Genomic DNA, 23,784 nt, shown 5'->3' with positions numbered 1-23,784 from the left:
GGAAAGAGCAAGGCTGAAGAAAAAGAAGATGATTTTAATTGTGTATTATATATTTACCCGTGGGATAAAAAGTGTGAATAAGTAAAGGAGATGGCCCACGTACAGGCATTAAATAAACATTTGTAATTATATTTTCCGTGTCCAGGCAGATGCAGAATACAATTCTATGTGTGAGATAGAATTATAACCCTGCTCCAGTGTTTACAACTCGATGGTTACTCTCAGATGAAAATCCTTTACAAAAAATCAAGTGAAGATAGGTTCTCCTTATTGTGTAGTGATTGGTGCGTTTATCTACCATTCTTAAGGTTTGAATCCTGACAGGGTTGACGTGAAATAAAAATTAAAAAAAATATTTTAACTGCAATATTTCATATTTCATAATTCTTGAAGCAATCCTTTCATCCATGTAACAGATGATGGAAATACGCTGCATTTACTTTACAAATTCAGTACCCTATGCACCAATGGGTGCTGAAAGGGGATTGATTATGATGAGTTTTTTTTTTTTTTTAATTGGATTAATTGATTTTGTATAAAGTTTATATTTGAAGCACTAACTTTGTGGTTATTCATTATAATAAAATAAATAAAACAACTTTGTTTCTAACCAGTTAGTAGTTAAAAACAAAGTTGTTTCATTTATTTAATTTAATTGATTTCGATTTATGTATGTCAATGTAAAACTCAAGTTCCATGCACTTTACAAAGCTGATTAAAGCACCACGACTAAATTAGGAAGAGTGCTGCGTTGGGTTGTTGGTTTTAACATGTAGAGCGAATGGACAGCGAAAAAGATTAACGGTGCAAATGTTGGTAGATGTAGGAATCGGTAAAGATTGCAAAAGATATACATAATGACCAACTTCAACGCATACTTGATAATGGACAAAACGAAACTCAAAATAATCGGTGTGTGTGCACGATAAATAAATGAATGTAGAGAAAGCGAGGACTGTTTAAAAAAACAGTGTTTTTCCCGTGTATATGCAAACAAGGTTTTATCATATACACGGGAAATGGCGTGATGCTTTGGTTTTGTATTTTTAATTAAAAAATAAAAATATCAATGCGCAAAATGTAATGAAATACATTTTCGCTTTTAAGATAAGAACAAAGTAATTATTGACATATTATCAATAAGGCGCATTTTGCTTCATTAGGTGTGGTCAAGGTGAATGAAAGGAAAAACAGTTTGATTATTCACAAGACCCACACATTGAGGAGCACTGGAATAAATTAGAGAGCTCCTGGATATTCTATTTACAAGGACGAACGTTGGTTTACTTTCACGTTTCCATTGTCATAGTATTTAATAATAAAGTAGATTCTATATTGTCTGTGGACAGGCTTCACTTACATTGTATTTAATATAGATAGATAGATAGTAGATAGTAACACAACGATTTGTTTTTCACATTAAGTATAAAAGTTTTATTCTTATTACATATTTATTTATTTATCACCATTGGTGTTCAACGTGTATATCGATAACTGCATGAAAGAATGGAAGCAAAAATGGGTGTTTTAAATGTCAATTGTTCTTTCTATAAAAGCAATTCTTGGTAACAAAAGTCTACGATGCATGCATCGATAAATCGAATGTGATGGTTTTTTAGAGAAATGAAAGTATGACTAAATGTGAAATCACTGTGAATGGAGTTAAATTAAAACAAGTAGAGAAATTTGTGTATCTGGGAAGTACGTTTTCTAAGGATGAAATGACTGAGAAAGATATTGAAAGGAGGGTGAGTGCCGGGAACAGAGTGAAAGCTGCACTTAAATCAACCTTGGCAAATGAATGTTTGTCGCAAGAGGCAAAATTAGGAGTTCACAACGAATTCCTGGTCCCGACCCTGATGTATTGAAGCGAAGTAAAGACTTGGAAAAACAGGGATGGAAGAAGGCTAAATGCTGTCAAAATGCGATCTCTCAGGCAAATGTGTGGAAAAGTATGAACGATAGATGCACAAATACTGATTTTTCTCTCATTATGTAAGGCTGAGACAGGCATTATTGACAAAATCAAGAAAGGAGTTCTGCGCTGGTTTGGACATGTAGAGCGAATGAACAGCAAAAGAACGGCTAAGAATATTAACGATGCGAATGTTGATGGATGCAGAAATAGAGGAAGACCGAGAAAGACATGGCATGACCAAATCAAACAAATACTTAAAGATGGACATGTCAAAAGTCGGAATAATCGCGCGCTTGCATTAGAAGATGTATGAATGTGGAGGAAGCGAAATCAGTATGCAAATATAAAGTTATGTGGCGTTCTATTTTCTATGTCTACCCTTACGGGAAAACAACGTGACGGGTTGTTGTTGTTGTTACATATTTATTCATTTACAAAAATAAAAGAAAAATTCAATTAAAAAACTCCTTTCGAACTTGTTTCAAAAAAGATTTCGGGAATTTAAAATATTATATTTCATAGAAAAATATAATTGCGCGAGCAAAGACGAGACAAATTGGCTAATAACAAAACCGCTTTGGATTTCTACCGCAAGTTAAATAAACCACACAGTGAAAGTAAATGATATTTAGGACAAAAAAAACTTTAAAAAATACATTATTTACTCTCTTAGAACGGGGAAGCTATTCCAAGCTAAGCAGTTTAGATGACTCACCAGTTAAAAAAAAATAAATGTTTATATGCTTTTACTACAATTAACATTTTCTCTAAATAATCAAATCGATCCTACGACTTTATATAAAATAATAAAACCAATGTTTGATAATACTGATCTACTGAAATTGATTTCATTATATGTACCACCTAGGTTAATGAGAACATCTACAATATTTTATTGTCAAAATTCTCGAACGGTAGTTCAATATAACTCACCTATTTTTAGATTACAGAATACCGGGAATGAATATGCATCATATTTTGATATATTTAGTTTATCTCTGCCTAATTTGAAAAATAAAGTTACCAACATATTTTTATCAAAAAGAGCAAATCAACTTCATAAGATTGGTCTGGAATTGATATAATTTGATTGAATAATGAATTTTTTTATTGTATAATTTTTTAAAAATGTATTGTAAATGTAAACGTAAACAACGAATGTCTCGAGCAAGTAGAAGAATTTGTGTATTTGGGAACCATGTTTTCAAGAGATGGAAGAGTAGAAAAAGATTTGAAAGAAGAGTGAATGCGGCAAAAAAATGAACGGAGCACTAAGTATAGTAATTTCTAATAAAAATATGTCAATCGAAGCAAAACTGGCAGTGCACAACGGAGTTTTAGTCCCAACACTTATATATGGAAGTGAAACATGGAACTGGCAGAGGAAGGATGAAAGCCGAGTGAAAGCGGTTGAAATGCGATCTCTTAGACGAATGTGTGGGAAATCAATGTATGACAGGGTTACGAATGATGAAATCAGGCGAGAGTGTAAATCTGAGTAAAGTATAATTGATAAAATTAGGAAAAGGTCTCTGAGATAGTTTGGTCACGTAGAACGAATGGACGACGAAAGAATGGTAAAACAAGTATATATGGCAAAAATGAACGGCAACGTGAGACGAGGACGACCAAGGAAGACGTGGCATTATCAGATAAACCAAAATCTTAAGTCTGGTCATCTCAAAAGCAGACTGAACCGAAGGGCATGTATGACAAGATGTATGAATGTGGAAGAGGCTAGGATTGTATGCCAGGATAGAAGTGTATGGCGGTCCATTCTCTCTGCCTACCCCTACGGGGAAATGGCGTGATGGTAGTAGTAGTAGTAGTATAATGTGTATAGTACGAGTATATTAATATTTCATACTCGATTTTTTTATATTTTTATTTTTCAGCACTCTTTATACCACATATATGTAAATGGCAGAAATGCCGTATATAAATAAATGTAAATCGCTGTATTTAATATGTAACAATTAAATAAAATAAAAATTACTTTTCGTTATAAATGACATAAAATGTATGAAAGAGTTGTGTATGTTGTGCCGAGAAAAAAAAAATGCATTTACGTACTAGTAGTTTGTACCGTGTCGCAGTCTAGGTACTTTAGTGTCATTTTGTTGTTGGTCGTATGTAATGCCAGGGACCATGTTGGGTTTAATTCAAACCTGTCGTCTCTGTTTATAATATTTGGGTATTTCAAATGCTTTTTCCTGTTGCATTCAAAATATAAAATGATAAATAATAACTGTATGCCGAATACTTCATTAAAAAAGAGAAAAATATTTATCTTTCCGTTCTTATTGCCGAAACGGCGTTATCCAAGGATTGAAAATTGAAAGAACAATTTTGACTGCCGGACACTTTGAAGAATAAAAATTTGTGTTTTGTACTGCGAGTAGGTACCTTATTAATGATAAGACTTGTTAATTCACTAACGTTTAATGCACCATTTGCTATTTCATATGAACTTACAATATAAGATTGAGGGTACCTATGGATATGTGGACACTGGCAACACCAAGTGCCAAGCCCTCCAACACACCAAACTAACACATCACCAACCGCTACGAAATATTAAATGTCGCGAAATACTAATGTGCTGTGCCTTAATAAGCACATTACGAACTATGGATTGCATGCATCAATGTCCTGATTATGTCGCATTGTAAACTCGAAACAAGATCTGGACTTTTTTGGTGTAAGTTATTTTAGATTCAAACAATCACTAAAATAGACCATATTTTTTCTTGAAGTAGTAATTATGATTTTATTTTTGTGTCCTAGCTTTAATTTTCTTAAGTTGTATTTTATTTCAACTTTACCTGTATATATTTTAAGGAAATGTGTTTGCCATTGTTGAGTGGACAGAATAAGTCCGTAAATAAATTTATTTATGAAACGGAAATCAAAGTTAACCTTTCTCCGATCAGCGTTGGTACAAAACATGACATAAAATGCAACTTAATTATCGATACTCGATAAAAATCATTGATTCGACACATTTATTAAAATGGCTAAGCTCAATCAGTATTGTCAATATTTCTTCAATTATATTCGAACATCTGTTATAGTTAATTAAGTTATACAATTAGTAATAAAACTCAATGTAATACGTAGGCGAATCTTCAATTTAATATACGCAACCTTACAACAAAACTTCTCGTAAGTCCAATTTTAATAAAATCATCTTTACACGTTCAAACAGTTCACAACAGATACATAGCATAACAAATATAATTTAAAACATACAATAGTGAATTGGATATTTTTAACCCTTGTTTCGACAAATAATTATACGGTAAAACAAAAATACAAAAGGTGGCTCGATCTTATCGTGCTAATTATCTTTGTGACGTCACGATGCACTTTAGGGTGGTTAACCTTTAGATTTGGCTATTTAGATGTAGCTGCAAAGTGGTTCAACCATTACAACGTGGATACCTCACTTACTGTTCGATTAATAGGAGATGGCGCGTTTGCAAAACTTACATAAACGCATTTAATATCTACAGGATGTAGATTTAAAAAAGGTTATATTAAATTTTCACTTTAGCAAGGACATTTAAAAAAAAATATTTAAGTTGGATTGGAGGGTTGTGTCCGTGAAAAAAGTACAATGGGTTAAGAAAATGCAATCTATTCATTTATTTTTAAATAAGCACATTTATAATTGATAATAATATTTTGTGTTCATCATTTTGACGAACTGAATAATTAAAAGGATAATTTTCTGCCGTCGTTTTGGGCAGAATTTGTTTTTGTAACTACACGTTATTAAATAAATAAATTAAATTGTCTTTACTTCATGTTTTTTATTTGCTCTAATCCAAAAAGGACTTTAAACAATACATAGCACAATTGACATAAATTGAATTTGAAAGTTTTTAAAATAAATATTCTGAACAATAAAAATGTGTTTGTGTATGTTTTGCGAACGCGCCAGCACTAGATAGTTGACTTTAATATGATAAAATTAAATTTAAAAAAATATTAATAAACTAGTGTTTGTTTATCCATAGATAAACAATGAATATGTATTATCATATTTTTACTATAAAGAATCGCAGCAAAATTCAAACGAACGCAGAAGATCCTTTGTACCTATATTTTATAACCATATAATGATACTTTGATATAATTAGCAACTAACAAAGCAATAGTTGTCCATGTCACGCTCATAAGCACGTCTGAGCGCGAGAGAGACAGATTATTTTCATAATGCGTATGCCGTGTGATGTCATACCATACCCCTTATTCAAAGATACCACACGATGCGTTTGTGTAAGTTTTACAAACACGCCAGCTTAAAATAATCGACCAGTACAAGACACTGCTCTGGCACTGGTTGAAAATATTAAATTTCCAATTTCCTTAAAGGTTGGTACTATACGCGACCTCTCTGCATGAATTGTATCTTTATTCCGTTAAGACGCTCACACAAAATGTTATCTTCAGAGATATAAAACGATTTCTAATAACAAAGTAAAGTTGTCTACACATTTTCATTATCATCATTTCCCTATTCACATAAAATGAAGAACAGGGAATTGAGGGAATTGGATTGGCACTCCAATCGTAGCATACATCAGCAGAATATTGTAATATGAAGGTACAATAAGTCTAACGCCTAAGGCACCGGTTTAACATTATCAAATATTGCGTAAGGGGAATCCAAAAGCCAATCATCCATCCATAGCTGTTATAGAGTCTTGGGGGACTGTTTGTCAACTGCGCATAGATAAAAGTTAACTCTTGTGTGGCTGTGATGTCACACTAGTCAGCTTTGAACACAAGACTTGACATACGAGTATCACTCTTATTTTTGTAAATAATGAATTTGTATTTTTTGTAATCTTCAAATTGTTATTTTCACACCGGATTTGAAAAGTAAAATTTGTTTAACTATGCTGCATGTTGATACAATAAATATTTATTCTCACTCTGACACATCCGTATAAGAGAGAACACGAAGATAAAACTCATAACAAGGAAGACAGAGACGCTGTTCTATGGCGGGTGTTGTGTAAAACAGATTCAGTCTTCAGTCGGTTGATGACAGTGATGGGAGACGCACGTGCGTAATATGAGCAGCGTATTTATGTTTTCTGCTAAAATAGAGCTAAACTATATGTTTTTTTGCATAAATTATGGAAAAATAATTATTAAACAGTACGTCTGCATGTTTTTTTTTTCAATGTCTGAACTTCAGAATATTCCGTCTTTTACTAGTGGTAACATGATGTTACATCACCGCGCGCAAAGGGATTATTTATCAGAGTCTTTTAGGAGTTTACTAAATTATTTCTTGGGAATACAAATTCTATGGAAAATAATGAGGGGGAGGAGGATGTATCGACAGAAGCCAACACGTCCTATCTCCTCGAATCTCCTTAATACCTCTTTTTTTTAATTCGAAAATAAGATTTATACAAAATTAACAAAACAAAATGAGAGTGCATGCACGCGGGCAACAAAATAAACGGTGAACCAAGCACAGTAATTGCTAATAAAAATATGTATTTCGAAGCTAGACTGGCACATCACAACGGGGTTTAGTCCCAACACTCATGTTTGTAAGTGAAACATGAAACTGGCAGAGGAAGGATAAAAGCGGAGTGAATGCGGTCAAAATTCGGTCACTTAGACAAATTTGTGGGAAATCAATGTATGACAGGATTACAAATAATATAATCAGAGAGTTAAAATTAAAGTTAGGTATTATTAATAAGATTAAAAAAAGGGCCACTAAGATGATTTGGCCGTGAAAAACAAATGAATGAGGAAATAATGGATAAAAAACAGTTTTAAACGGCTGAAATGAATAGTTACGATAGACGTGGACAACTAAAAAAGACGTGGCGTGATCAGATAATTCAAATATCAAGTCTGGTTACGTCGCAAAAAATAAAAGCAGACGCAATCAAAGGGGATCTTAGACAATATGCATGAATGTGGAAGAAGCTAGGAATGTATATCAGGATAGATATATATGGCGGTCCATCCTTTTTGCCTACCCCTACGGGAAAATGGCGTGATAGTAGTAGTAGTAGAAGCTCAAAAAAATATTAATAGAAAACAATACAAGTATACAAAAATAATTACTAAAGACTTTTAGTAAAGCAGAATTATACACGATAAACATATTAAAAAATATTGACAGAAATTTCATGTTTTTCAAGAACAAAACAGATAAATATATGTTATAACAAATTATAACAAATAGAAATAAAAACACGAATGTTTACAATTAGAGAACGGGCTACTAAAACAGGATTCCCTGGGATCATAGACAAAGGATCCGAGGACAACCCCCATAAGGGAAGAACAAAAACGAGAGAATGTGAAGGAACGTGAAGGAACGTGAAGTGTAAAATCAACTTCAAAATAAATATTTTACGTTACCCGTTGCCAGGAATAAGCATCATATGCAAATGTGCCATCAAAAAAGGCTTTTTCACACATAAATATAGTCTCGAAACTGGCGCCTAAAACATTAGACAGGAGCCTAATGCTGGATTCATTTGTAAATTGACGAGTGACAGTAGGTATTCTTGAACCACCCATGTGACTGAAGTAGATTAAAAACTGTGAGAATATTGTAGATACTTTAACATTGAAAACTAATCGACTTTATCTCGAGAGTGCCCCAAAACACTAGACAAGTGGACATTGACAATCAAATGCGACATCATACCTTAAGCTGTCAAATTTTTATTGTGTAAAAAGCTCGCCGTTGCAAGACTAATGTTTTCATCTCAATGGCTATTTTTAAGTTAAAATCCTTAATGAAGAAATCGAGTGAAAGTAAGTTCGCCTTATAGTGTATCGGTTGATGCATTCGTTCATCTTGTTAGAGGTCATGGGCTCGATTTCTACTCGGACATAAAAAAAAAATTTCACGGTGATTATACACTGCAGCATTTCTTTGTTTCTGGACTGGCACCTGAAGCGTAGGACCAATCACTTTACTTTCTGTGTAACAAAAATAATCGAGATACTCCGTAATTGAACCGTCAAAGCAATGTCCTATGCAACTCTGGGTATGGATGAGGTATTAATAATACTATATGGTGTGCGGATGTGGTGGGATAATAGAGTTGTGACCTTGTTAAGTAACTTGCACAAATTTGCTCAGCGAAATGGAACTTTACCTATATTGAATCTGCACAGATTATTAATTGAACACTAGGTTTTTCGCATACTGCATACAATTGATTTAATTTATTTATATTTGATTATGAAGTATCAAATGATTCATTAAATATTCTTATTGGTCTGCGTTGGTAATGAACTTGAGAATTAATTATTATTACATCATTAAAGCTTTTACAATCACCGAATACATCATGTAAGCGAGTCACCTCTCAAGATTTTCAATGTCAATGTTAAATAATAAATGAACGTATTAGATTATTACATTGTGTGGGTTTATGTCATAAATAAATTTAACTAATTAATCGAACGTTGACCAAAGAATTATCATTTATCAAAGTTTAATACTGGCTCTGGTAACTTGTTTTCAAATTTCGATTCATTAAAATGCGAACTGACGGCTTAAGTATCATCATTATCATACCCTTTCCGCACCTAATGGTGCATAGGGCACTGCATTGGTTTATTGCGTCTTGATATTTTTTGTTATTTGAAGTTAAGATTATCAGTCTCAAGCTTCAGGCACCGGTCCAGGAACCATGAATTATTCAAGAGTTAAAACACCTTTTTAAATAAATATTTCATGTCAACCATGTCGGGAATTGAACCTAAGATTTCTTGCATGGTAGGTAAACGCGCTGAACACTAAATCATGAGGCCGACAAGTGATTTTTCCTCATTATAGTTATTTTATACTCAAAAGTAAAAAAGTACTTTTTTTTTAACGTTTTTTTAGTTCTTGTCTACAAAGATTTGGATAAACTCAAAATATGTTTTATTATTACCTTAAATATGTTTTTATTAAATTCATGAGAGTTTAATTTTCTTTTTGATTCAATATTTATAATTCTCTAAATATATTTCTGCTAATAAGAACTAGATATTCACTGCATTTCAATGCACATAAGATCACCGAACTATAAAATTTACACAACACCGTAAATTTTATCACATAAATATGCATGTATCCATAATGATATTCTGCAACCGTGCATGTGCCAAAATATTGAGCAGTATATTGATTTAGGTTTAACTATAGATTGTAATTTTAAATGGGATGTACATATTATAAAATTGTGTAAGCGATTAAGAGCAATATGTAATAGAATGTATATATCAAAATATTATGTCCCTGTTAATACCATACAAATTATTTATTTATCTCTCTCTGAATCAATTATACTATACGCTTTAACTTCCTGGGGGTTATCAAGTGAAACTAATACTAATTTTATTCAAACTTTGCAAAATTCTACTATCAAATTGCTACTAGTACATAAAGATGTATACCGCCAGAGACAGAATTTCAATATCATTGATGTATAAATCTGTAAATAAATTATCAGTTAGGGCTCTACTTTGGTACAACTTAATTTATCAGAATGCGTCGCACTCCGAGTATAAACACAAGTTGGTACATGATTACAACACCAGGTTTACTAGTATGGAAGGGCAAGCTGTTCCTAGGTATTGCAATAAATATGGCAAAAAAACACTGGAATACAGAATAAAGTATTTAACATGTTACCGAACAATATTAAAAATACTGAGTTAAATACAGAAGTTAGACGTATGCTAAAATTACGATTAATCGAAAAAAGATTTTTTATTAGTGATAGATTTTAGTTTTTGATAATGTTATAAAATATGGTATTTTATGTAACGTTTTTCAAATAAAATTATTATTAATGTATATATGAATAACCGAAGCAATTTAAAAGAACCTGTTGACGAGTTGTTTGTATACAACTCAGCAGGAATTTAATTTAATACTATTATGTAAATATTTTGAAAAAATATAAATATATATTATGCGAATACTCTATTTTTCAAGACCTTTGTCTGTTATAATAAATATGTATGGATGAATTGTTATTAAAAATAATCTAGCTCAATATTTTATGTGCCAATCATTGTAAACACTGTTTATTTTTTTGTTATTTAGGTTTAATATTAAAAATATCTACGAAACAAAAATAGAAAAAAATGTCATTGTTAGGTGTCTTTTGGTTTATTTATTTTCAGTTCACAAAAGTTAATTCATAAAAATAAAAATAAAATTACACCAAACATCTTTTATTATCAAACATCAATTTTATGTGAACACAAATTTTGACAAAACATATATTAAATAAACCAAAATTTTATTTCTAATATACGAGCTGAACTTGGCAATGCTTTGCTAGCTAGATTTAAGTACATGGTTATATATTGATTTAATGAAAGTTCGATTTATTACTTGTACAAATTATTGTATTTAGTTTAAATTTGATATGTAGAAATTCATTATCATATTGTTTCGGTTTACATTAATCACAAGGATATGCGATGACAGAGAATTAAGATAAATTTCTATCTGAACATTTTACATTTCTGTTTTTCTGTCACTGTCTTGCAAATGACTCCCCGAAATGGTGTAAAAGAGACAACTGTATGTCGGACCTCCAAAATAGAGGTTTCATTGTCCCGTTTTCCACAACTAAAACTGAATCGAATTTGTATACTGTAAGCCCAAAGGCAGCGGATAAAACTGAGAATTTTTACGGGTTTTTAAATCGTTTTAGTTCTTTTAATAAACAATTTACCTCATCCACATGATAAATGTTTCAGCTCCCTTACTTTACTAAAGTTTACAAATCTAAGAGTTAAGGAAATGTTTAAACATACCCAGAATGGTGAATGATACAAACTGTGTAAAGTGGCCACTTAAACCAGCCAATGACAGGTTAAAAGCTATGAAACGCCTAGACTTCCATATTCCCTTCTCATTTTTTTTCCCTTTTCTGTTAAAACAAATTAAGTAAGTATCGAAGCCGAGACCTCTTGCATGGTAGGCAGACGCGCTGACTATTACACCACTATGCCGACAAATAACGTAAAAAAGTCATATAAGAGGCATATATTTTTTTTCATGGAATTTTTATATTTGTACATAAGAATTGTTATTTATGTACACACAAAATTTTCTTCTATCTTTTGCGTTTTGGGAATTATATAAACAAATATATGTATTAAATGACGTAATAAAACTTTCTTTTTCATACAATTTTTTCTCTGTTTTTGATGTGTATTATTATTTATTATTATCTTTTTTCTGAAATTAATGCATCAAATATTTTTGTGTGCCAGATATTATGTTATTATCTTATATATTCTTACCGTCAACTAATTTTTATTATTTGTTTTTAACAAAACTTTGTTAAAGCATTTTTTTTGTACGTATAAGTAATATGTATATTTTTGTTTAAATACTTTACAAGTTATTTACAATTTACTTTTAGTTCAATTACTTTTCTTATGTCCATATATTCTTTTTTACTATGTAAAGTTTCACTTTTTATTTTGCATGGCAGTATGCTTTTTATTGCTTCTATATGTATACAAAAAAGCGTTGTTTATCTTTTAAATAATTACTTACTATGTTTGTGCTTACCTGTTTATTTTTTTGTAAATGCCCCTTGGGCGTATGGTAAAATTAAATAAAATAAATCGATGTAAAATTGTATAATTGTAATATTATAAAATATAAATACATTTCTAAATAATTTAATCAAAGTTAAACTTACCGATTAACTTTTATGTTTCAAAGTCACAATAATTCATCGACAACACTTATTCTCACTTCACTTAAGTTCACTTAATATACTCTCAACTGATAGGACACACTTAGTTTAACAGACAACCATCATATCCTTGTGAATAATTCAAACTACAGAGATCTATAAGGACACGTGTAGTATCAACAATCAGGAGGAAACTGTGGCAAGAGAATGGTCACCAAAGACATAGAATTTTAAAGCAATGTCCAGCACTTTATACTGACGAGACAAAAAAAGCCTAGCAAACTCAGTATGACAAGAAACAGTATGTTGCCCTTTTGAAGAGAGCCACCGATAAATAAATAACCAGTTTTAACAGAGTTCAAGTATTGTTGCTAATTTAATAATTGTGTATAACAATAATATTTAAAGGTAATAATGATAATGCAAATCAGATATCAATATTGTATCAGTAATACATTTAGAAATTATAAGTTTAAGAATTTTTTGTCCGAGGTCCCGACTAGCTAGGAAACTCCTGTTAAGGCTAAAACAATTCAAATCAATACATATTAAAAGTAATAAATATGAAAAATTACCAAGTTATCAATATTTTGAAACGATCATTATTTTTCTGAAACGAATGGTGCATAGGGCAATGCATTGGTAAACCAATTGCAGCGTATCTTGATCATTTTTGTTACGTTTTATTTTTTTAAGGTATTGACCCGCTAAGCCTGTATTTTAGGGCTTGTCAGCAGGTGGGATAGAGGGGATATGGAAGAAGATAATGAAAAATACACCACAACACCCAGACCAATTGAGAAATAATCTTTCTTGGATTTTTTTCTTGCAACTGGCGGGAATCGAACCCGCGACGCCATTTCACAGATAGCCGTCTAACCAACTGCACCACGGCGCCTGTCTAAATAAATGTAAAATGATCAGTTTTACGCTTCAGGTACCAGTCCAGGGGGCTATGAAATATTCTAGTGTAAAAACACCCTTTTAATTAAATATTTCACATCAACCCGAGGCCTCTTGAATGGTAGGCAAACGCGCTAACCACTTCACCAAGAGGCCGATTTTAATATAAAAAGTTACGCATCTTTTGAGATGGAAGTTACGGCATTGGCAAGGCTTCTGACCTGCCATTTTATTTACACCAACAAAAGTTTCGGCTCTTTTATTTTTAAAAAAAAGCGCTGCGGCGCAGTTGGTTAGACGGATAACTGTAAAAATGGCGTCGTGGGTTCGATTTGCAAGAAAGAAATCCAAAAAAATATATTTTCTCAGCGGGTATTTGCGTTGTGGTGGATTTAAAAAAATCCATGCCGTCTCTTTCCCACCTGTTGACAAACCTTTAAAATAGAGACATAGTGGATTATTTAAAAAAAAAAAAAAACGAAAGAAACGTCTATGTTCAGGCATACTACAAAAGAGATGGAGAATTTTTTTTAATAAGGGAACATAGAAGTCCGGACATTTACAGGGCTTATGACCTGTTATTGCCTATTTTCAGTTGCCATTTTACACACCGTTCTGCTTATGTTTAAACATTCATATTTCTCAAATTCTTCAATCTGTTAATTTTAGGAATTTTAAGAGCTGTAACCTTTATTAATGTGGGTAAGATTTATCCGGCTGAATTATTTTACCTACTAGCCTAAAAACATTTTGCAATTTGGACAAATTAGTGAAATTAAAAATATTTTGAATTTATCCAAATGTTTGTACATAACGACTGGATTTTAAAGTTGCATATTATACAGTGTGTAAAATGATCACTAAAACCAGCAAACGACTGGTATTTAACTATGTACATACCTTAAAAAATGTTATCCATTTTTTTTTTATTAAGGAAAAACAACAGTTGTTTTATAATTATACAAAACATAAAAAATAGTACATACATCCAGTTAAAGTTTTTCATAAATATAATGAGAGAACATGTTACACAGTAAACAGAAAAAAAATATATCATAAAATACATGAGAAAAAAAAGAGCTCTTTAGAAGGTTAAGGTATGAGGAAATAGAGAGGAGGAGAAGGATTTTCATAATATAGTTGACCAATTCATAATTTTGATATTATAATAAAATAAACATAATTAAAGGAACATAAACTTATTACACACTGACAAATATTTTATTTTACAGTGTTTCAAAAAGTTTTTATTTTGAAGTGGAGTATAAAAACAGAATAAAAATAATTATTGAAATTATTACAAATAGACATTCCGTCACTAACAAAAACACCTCTACAGTGCATTATTCTTGGTAAAGTTTTGTTTTTAGATCTTTTAAAATTTGAAAATGACCACAAAACTTTTGGATTGGTCTTTAGCGAAGTCTCTATATTTTCAACGTAATTGTCAAAACAAATTTTATTTACAGGCTTTTGACGGGATCTTAGTAGCGAAAAGGTTAAATAATCTGCAGCGCAGTTATATTTCATCCATTTTTTGTGGATTTTAGATTTTTTTTTGATGATTTTAATAAGTGCTTTACTATACCATGGTGGGTGTTTATTTTTGCCCATCCAACAACCACGTTTCTGTAATACATATATTACATCGTAATTTCTATTTAAGATATTCATTAAACATTCTTGTGTTTTTTCCACGGACGCTGCGGGTACTTTGATAGTAAATTTTTAACTCGTCCGTAAAAAGTATCCAATTAATTTGATTTTATTAACAATAGGATAGAATTTAAAAGAACTAAAATACACAAAATATGACAATTTTTGCTGGGGAAATGAAGTTATCTCAATCGGAATTATGTACATATCATACAAATATAAAATGAAAGAGATATTATAATTATATATATGAATCTGTGTTGTATTTATTAATTTTTAATATTTATCATTGATGTTGATAAACTATGGGAAACACAAAAGAGTCAACATAAAGACGCCCATGTAAGGAATCCTTATTTATGAAACGAAAATACTAAAATATATTTCTGTAGAGATGAAAAACCTCTCTGAGAAGCTAATACAACATATTTTAGTTATGAAGAACATACGGCAGTCTCCGTGGTGTAGTGGTCAATACGCTCGACTCACACACGAAAGGTTCCGGGTTCGATTCCCGGTGAGAAGAGAACACAGAAATTAAAATATTATTTTTCTCAAGCTTGGGTGTTCTGTGATGTAATTTATCACTGTAATTGGACCCCCTGGCTTGTTGTGGTGCAAAAATAAATAAATAATAAATAAATCAAATATTTAACATGTTACTGTATACCCATGTACTTATTTTGGTAAAGTTTCCTATTTTAACTTGTTATCGCTTTTTTTAGTCTTTCTAGTGATATTCTTACTTTTAACTTAATTCATTTACTTATTTATTTATTTATTTATTTTATTTTATATAAACGGCCTTAGCTTATTACAACAGTTACATGAAGAAACATAAATGCAAGAAACTGAACAAAAAGAACATAAAACTATTTAGCAAAGACAAACAAGGGCAAAACAATAATAGTATACAATATATTAAAAAAAACGAAAGACCAAAAACTTTGAGTTAAACCATGCCAATCCAACTTCATCTCACACTGTTTAGTCGCGAAGAGATCTACGAAAAGCCGGAAGATCTATCCCAAAAAATTCCAAGTCGTTTGATGAATTGACTAATCTACTCATTCTGGACATTGGGGCATAAAAACCAAAGTTGTAGAAGATTTTATAAATAGCAGATTTTGACTTCTGGTGACACGGTTGGGAACATGAAAAGAAATTGATTGCAACAGAGATGAAACATCACTTAGAGCATTAAGTATTTTGAAAATGCATATAAGATCCATCTCAGTTCTACGTCTCTCCAATGAAGACAGATTAAGAGATTGCTATATTTCAAAATAAGAATAATTACCCCTTTGTAATCCGAGCAACCATGCCACTTTTCTTAAAAAACGGTGTTGGACAGACTCGATATGGTCAATATGAGTCCTGTAGAATGGAGACCAAATAGGAGAAGCGTATTCTAGATGGGGTCGAACTAGTGAGTAATAAAGAGTTTTGATGGTATTAATATTTTTGAAGTCCGCCGTCACTCTATTGATAATACCGAGAAGTTTGAGAGATTTGTTTACAATATTATCAATGTGTTCACGATAGAAGAGTTAACTATCTAAAGTAATGCCTAGATCCTTTATTGACGAAACCATTGAAAGGGAAGTTTTTTTTAGTTTTTAGTTTTTTTGTTGTTGGTTATGTTATACTACTGCACTTGAATGTATTGACGATAAATGTAAAAGTCCATAAGGCGAATAAAAAAAATATCTGGTACTGGCTGGTTTAGGTGATACAGGTTGTTTCAGGGCCAGACCTTGAAACCTCGGAGAAACATTCCTCATGCTATTTTATTTTAATCCTTATAACTTTTTTTTAACGGGGAAAATTCTTTATGTCTCGGACTAGCATCCCTTACGCAAACCCCTACCCAACCGCTTTCCTTTTTCACGTGCGGCGCGTTTCGTTTTGTTGGTCAAACATAAATAAAAATAAATTCGAAAGCGCGATTTTCCAAAAAAAATATTATGATTATTTTAAAAGCAGATCATAAAAAAAGTTTGACTGAAGTTTCGCGATATGACCATGAAAATCTGACTTTATTTAAAAATCAAATATTTCTAGAAAATTAAACGTATATGGTTTATGCCACATAGTAAATGGTTTCCAAAATGTTGCATAAATAAATAAGTAGGTAATTTTATTTGAGGTGAAACGATTTTTTTTTCTATACAATTTGAAAGCTCAAGGGATATTTAGTTTGAATCCTGGTTCGTTATAATTTTAAACTAGCAGGCAACAGTCGGCTGTCGCCAACACGTTTTTTTTTACACGAAACAGTACACCATGAAATAATAGTATGCAAAAAGTACAGACGCAATCGGTCGTTTTTAGAATAAAAAAACGATTCTTGAATATTTATTGAAACTTTTATAAAAGTACGCAAATAAAATGTGGAGAATATTTCTAAAATTTTCAAGTCATTGGCCAACGAATTTGAAAAAAAACACAGTTAACAGTGACTTGGTAGTCGCCATTTCTGTGAACAATTAACCCTTACATGTCTAGAAGTCACAGAGCGCAAACACAAATGTATATAATTGTAAATTATGTTATGTTATGTAAAAAACACAATGCGTGAAGTGAAGTGAAAAGTTATTTTGCTTATAAAATATAAAGTTGTTGATAAAGCAATTGTTAGGATAATTTGACAATTCCAAACTTTATGATTATTTGAGAAAGTTTTGGCTGCAAAAGTACGTAACTCAGCAAAATAAATGGCGAGGAAAACCAAAAAAGACTTGCCTGAAGAAACTGCTTGTCTGTGCCAAGAATCTACATAAAAAGGTAAGGCTTAATGTTGAATAAAATAAAATTTAAACTGATGTACATGAATTGATGTACTCAAGTGGAAAAGGTTAGCTCTGACTTCACTTTAAAATATACAATTCTGCGGCGTATGTCACTAGTTGTGAAATTGAGTTAAGTATGCAATTCAACTTTATAATGTCTGTGGATGCTTGCGTGACAGGTTCAAGTTAGGAAAAATGTATTCATTTCTATATTTTTATAAAATTGGTTAGTGTGTCAGAATCATGATCCAAAAATGGTATTCTGACTTCGAAAAAATTGTTTAGACATACAAATTCTCTGAAATACCTCGATGTGTTTACTAAAAACCATGAAACTCAAAATTCAAATATTTTTTTCACCTTACGGGGAATCGAACCCAAGACCCCTTTTATGGTAAGCAAACATGCGGACTTGTTTTTTATTTAAAAAAATTACAAATATTTTAATGGACAAAATATTAGGGCTATGTATAGCTTGTGAGCTCGCCAATATATGACAGTAAACAATTTATTGTCTTTGAATTTCCTAGAGTTTTAACCATCAAAAACAAAAGAAGATTGCAAATCAAATCAACAGACAATGGAAATTTGATGTGTATCATTTTAATAGATTGTTTATAACAGAAGAATACATAGAGAAATATGCATTTTTATTTTTTGTAATAAAAACAGTCTAGTAAATTCGAAAAATAAAAATACGCTTTATATTAACAATATTAATTAAAATGCAAAAATAACATTGAATACTTAAAAAATAAATATAATTGAGTGTTACAAACATAATTTAAAAAACGGATAGCGATTAAAAGTAAAAACTATCTTTAGTTTAATTCTTATAGCGATAAATACATAAACATTATAAAACAGGAATTATACAAATACAAAAATAATATTGTAACTAGGCGGCTACCTACACGGTTAAATTTCGAAACACCACGCAATTTCTTATCTCGGCTACGCTATGTAAAATGAAAAAAAATATTTAAATTAATAATTTCATCACGTCACGAAGTCGCCCCTGGGTAGCGCCTGCTAACGTCAATCAACAAAAACATCCTCGTTTTAATTACAATATTTCGGCTACGCCATGAATCTCTTTTTTTTAAATAATTTCTCACGTCACAAAGTCGCCCCTGGGTAGCGCCTGCTAACGTCAATCAACAAAAACATCCTCGTTTTAATTACAATATTTTAGCTACGCCATGAATCTCCTTTTTTAAATAATTTCTCACGTCACAAAGTCGCCCCTGGGTAGCGCCTGCTAACGTCAATCAACAAAACATCCTCGTTTTTATAACAGTATTTCGGCTACGCCATGAATTTCTTATAAAAATGTCAAAACGTCACAAAGCCACTCTCTGAGTGTCGCTACTGACATCATTTACAAAAACATAATTATTTGTGCTTTTTTCAGGTACGCAACATTTTTTTTTAATACACCTACCTAACCGATAAAATACTATTAGTAATTAAACCAAGGTGTGCTTTAAAGTTCCGTATGGCCAAATAATATTATTTATTATTAGAATATTGTTGACATGTAGTTCAAGCATTGCTGCATTCACGGTGCTTTACTTCTGAGAGCTCAACTGCTATGTTTTTCTATGGTTATGTTTAATGTCATCTGTCATGTATTGGCGAGCTCACAGGCTATACTTACGCCAATATTATTGATAATAAACCGTTGCTCATAATTTGATACTCGATTGTCAGCCACTTCCAAATAACATTTGATGCGTATGTCGTATATGATGGAAGTGGTAAAAATGTTCAATTCGAAGTAACATGGATTTGTGTTATGTGGATATTTGTTCAAACATGTTTGTCTGATATTTATGGGGAACCATTTTTTTTACATTAAGATAACATAAAAATCGTTAATTCAGGAGAAAATTAATAATGTGTTTTTTTAATCATAATCGATTTTATAAACTATTCCATTAAATGTATCTACAATAAACTACAGTGCACACTCGCCAATAAGGAGAATTCATGCGTTTACAAATGAATGCGCAAATGATGTAAATATATCAATTATAACAATTTTAATTTTTTAAATGCAGTGTAAAAATTTATTATCTTCAAATTGAAATACTTAAATAATACTATGTTGATTTCAATTGTGTACCGTTTATTGTCTTCTTTTTGTATTCCAAATAAGTATTTTTCTTACTTCGTCTAACTTAAAGATTATATTGATATTACTTATACGAAAAAATACAAGGCTGTTCTCTCCACTGCAATATATGTATCTTTTATTATAAATTCCCATATATTTTCTACTAAATTAAAATAAGATAATTTTTTTATTTTTCTTACTCTTCTTAATTTATTTTAAATTTTTGCTACTTTTGAGTAAAATGCATGCCTGTCTTTATTTGCATATATGAATGTCAAACATGTAAAAGCCTACAAAGCATTTAAATAAATAAATAAAATAAAAAATCACCATTTCCCTATCTTCACCCAGTGATGTATAGGGTACTGCACTGATACAATAAATACATCGTTTTTGATATAATATTATTATTATTACGGTAATCATTATTCCATTAAAAAATAGCTCATAATTTTTATACCGTTTCTTTTGTAAATTATATCTATTGCAAATTACATTTAAATACGTATATTATTTTTTATTCTTGTTTCCTCCTTTATTTTTTATATCGATTTATCAGGTTTTATATTACAATTGTTCATTGTTTCATAAGTATCTAAATTTTTCTAATTTAAACGTTCTGTTTATTTTATTTTATTTCTTTATATTGCACAATCGTTTATTTTAATGTGATATCAATAAATGTTAATAACTGTAGACACGTAATGATTATATCCTAAAATTAAAATGTTTTATTCATTATTGTGTGTTTAATCGGTAAACAGTTCTAATTCTTTATTTTATTACAAATTATGATATTGAAATTACGAACTGACTAATATTTCAACAATGTTTTGAGAATGTCCAAATGCTTGCAAACTGGCTGGATGGTGTCCGCCTAAACCAGCCGATGAGAGGTTATAAGCCCTGTAAATGCCTAGACTCCCATATTTCCTTCTAATCAATGTTTTCCCTCTCTGTTGCCACAAATTTAAATAAGACTAAAATATAAATAATGTTCTTCCCACACTCTTTTTTTTCTTCTTTTTCTTCTTTTTCTTTCATGTAATCCTCTAAAAGGAATCTAAAATTATTACTGCTCATAAAATCGTGCGATTACGATATAAAATATAAATAACCGAATCTAAGCAGGAACTTTACCGAACTTTCTTTATAATACACACTTAAGTTACGGGTCTTAGAATTCTAAATGAACACTTAAGTCTAAATTTGGCTTAAATATGGTTCAAAGCTTTGTAAAACTAAGTTCATACTTTAAAAAAAACCTTTTTGCCAACCTTTTCTTAGAACTTTTCTAAAGATTTATCAGGAAAAAGACTTATAAAATAGAAAATTATTTCTGTATTAACAAGTACGTGAAATTCACAAACGAATTGCCCAACCGTATATTCACGGAGACTGGACCGCTGTTCACGTGCAAACCACCAGTCCACTGCGTGATATTGCGTGATTGGCCCATTTCACACCACGGAAAAAATCTACTCGGCATAATAAAATACAAAACGGTGGATCAACATTTTTTGTTTTACAAATATTTACTCTTTTAATGCCTGGCAAACGCAATAACCAGTACACCATGGGACCGACTAATCAACAGTCAATTTCCTTTTGCAGGACTGAAAGTACTCGCTAAATTTAAATAATGTTTTTGATATAATTATTATTAAAATCTTTTTTGTTAAGTTATACAATAAGATTTTAATCATCGGGTTGTGGTCCCGTGGCTAGTGTTGCGGACTCTGCGGTCCAAGGTTAACCCCACTCGACCCCTTCTTGATTTCCATTTTTTTTTCTTTATTTATTTATTTAACTTTTTGTACATAATGTTATTTGTACATTGGCGGGCTTATTGCCAAATGGAAATTTCTTCCAACCAACAAATAAAATAAAAGTTTTATTTTTATAATTCAAGTTACAGAACATATTCAATAAAAAAAAAAAGATTAAAAAGTTAAAAATATACCAAAATAGAAATAAACGTATTTGTCTATAAATTACCTTAAATCAAAACTATTACTCAATGGGAAAAAGGAAAAAAGCGGAAAGAGGAAAAAGGAAAGGATGAGAGATTAAGGAAGAGAAAGGAGATGTTTCTTCAGACGTGATTTAAACAGAGATAATGTTTTAACATCTTTGATGGTGGATGGGAGATGATTCCACAGTCGAGCCGCATGGACACCATATGAGTTAGAGAAGAAAGAGGAATTGTGTATGGGTATTAAGAGAGTTCCTTGAGAATGAGAACGAAGAGGTAAACCATGAACTGATAAGCGTTGAAATTTTTCACACAGGTATATAGGAGCGTTAGGACTATGAAGTACATTGAACAGAAGTGAGAGGGAGTGATAGTCTCTCCGCTGTCTAATTTTAAGCCATTTCAGTTGCCTACGATAATCAGAAATGTGGTCATATTTCCTAAGACCAAAAATGTACCTTATGCATGTATTCTGAAGTCGTTCAAGTTTATCGAGTTGCTCACAGCTTAAATCAGTCATGGAAACATTAGCGTAATCTAGAATGGGTAGTAGTAATGCTTGTACAAGAGTGCATTTAGTACTAATGGGTAAAAATTTTTGCAACCTTCTAAGTGAGTGTAGACTGAAAAATATTTTGCGGCTTAATTCATTAGTTATTTTATACTAGTGATTTATTTAAAACTCGTTGAAATTGGTCATCAAAAGTGAAATTTTCGGAAAAATTATAAGAACGCTTATATTTTTTTTTAAAAATAATACAACCTGGGCGTTATAAAAAATATTTTTATGAAAATCATTGACTATGGAGTTTTATAAAAAAAACGAAAAATGTAAATATTATCAAATTTAAACTGGTACTAACGAATCTAATAAATGTCAATCTACTTTAATTTTACCGTGCCGTTCAAATTAAGATATGTGTGAAAAAGGCTTTTTTCCGTCGGATTTCATACGATTGATTTGTATATTTGGAAATTCTTGTAATAATAAACCGACTTTAGCATATTACTTACATGAAAATAATACCTCTTGAACACAAATTTGCGTTTGAGCATTTTTATTTATTTGACATTTTATATACATTTTATATACAATAAATATACATATAAGGGTGGGCATATTGCCTTAAGGCAATTTCTTCCTACCTACCCAAACCCTTTAGTTTAAGAAAATTATAAATACATAGACATATTGAATTGTACAATTTAATACAAAAATTATTAACAAAAATAAATATAAATAAAAAAAACATCAACACTATACTATGAAGAGAGGAGAAGGGATGGGAAGGAAAGAAGAAAGATAAAGGAACAATTTAAATATTTAGATAGTGATATTTCATTCTTGACTTAAATGTAAATAAAGAAGGGGCGTCTCTAACATTAGTGGGTAGATTATTCCACAATCGAGCGGCTACTACTGCGAAAGAGAAGGCAAGAAAATTAGAGCGATGACAGGGTATTAAAAGGGTTCCCTTGTTACTAGAACGAAGAGATAGTCCGTGTTATGAAAGAGGTTGGATGAGCTCTCTCAGATAAACAGGCAAAGTGGGATTATTTAAAATATTGTGAACAAGTGATAGAATGCGAATGTTTCTTCTATGCCTGATACTGAGCCAGTGTAGTTGCGTGCGGTACTCGGTTATGTGTTCAAATTTGCGAAGATTAAAGATATAACGAATACAAATATTCTGCAATCGTTC

General features: G+C 31.1%; 1 protein-coding gene across 2 annotated transcripts in view; it reads right to left on the bottom strand.

Annotated features, from left to right (window-relative positions):
- Nucleotides 1-23,784, bottom strand: part of LOC148281518 (UNC93-like protein) — a 226,336-nt gene that overhangs the window by 179,503 nt on the left and 23,049 nt on the right. Inside the window, exon 1 of one of the 2 annotated variants that reach the window (XM_088226599.1) lies at nucleotides 12,640-12,860. The exons of the other annotated variant lie outside the window; for it this stretch is intronic. The gene's annotated coding sequence lies outside the window, so the exon portion shown is untranslated. Of the gene's footprint in view, nucleotides 1-12,639; nucleotides 12,861-23,784 lie in introns of those variants that run through there. 2 annotated transcript variants of the gene reach the window in all.

The sequence above is a fragment of the Micrasema longulum genome, unplaced genomic scaffold (genome assembly GCF_059751315.1).
Source record: "Micrasema longulum isolate JH-2025_06_02 unplaced genomic scaffold, ASM5975131v1 h1tg000444l, whole genome shotgun sequence".
Lineage (NCBI taxonomy): Eukaryota > Metazoa > Arthropoda > Insecta > Trichoptera > Brachycentridae > Micrasema > Micrasema longulum.
This window is presented reverse-complemented; position numbering and strand designations above follow the sequence as displayed.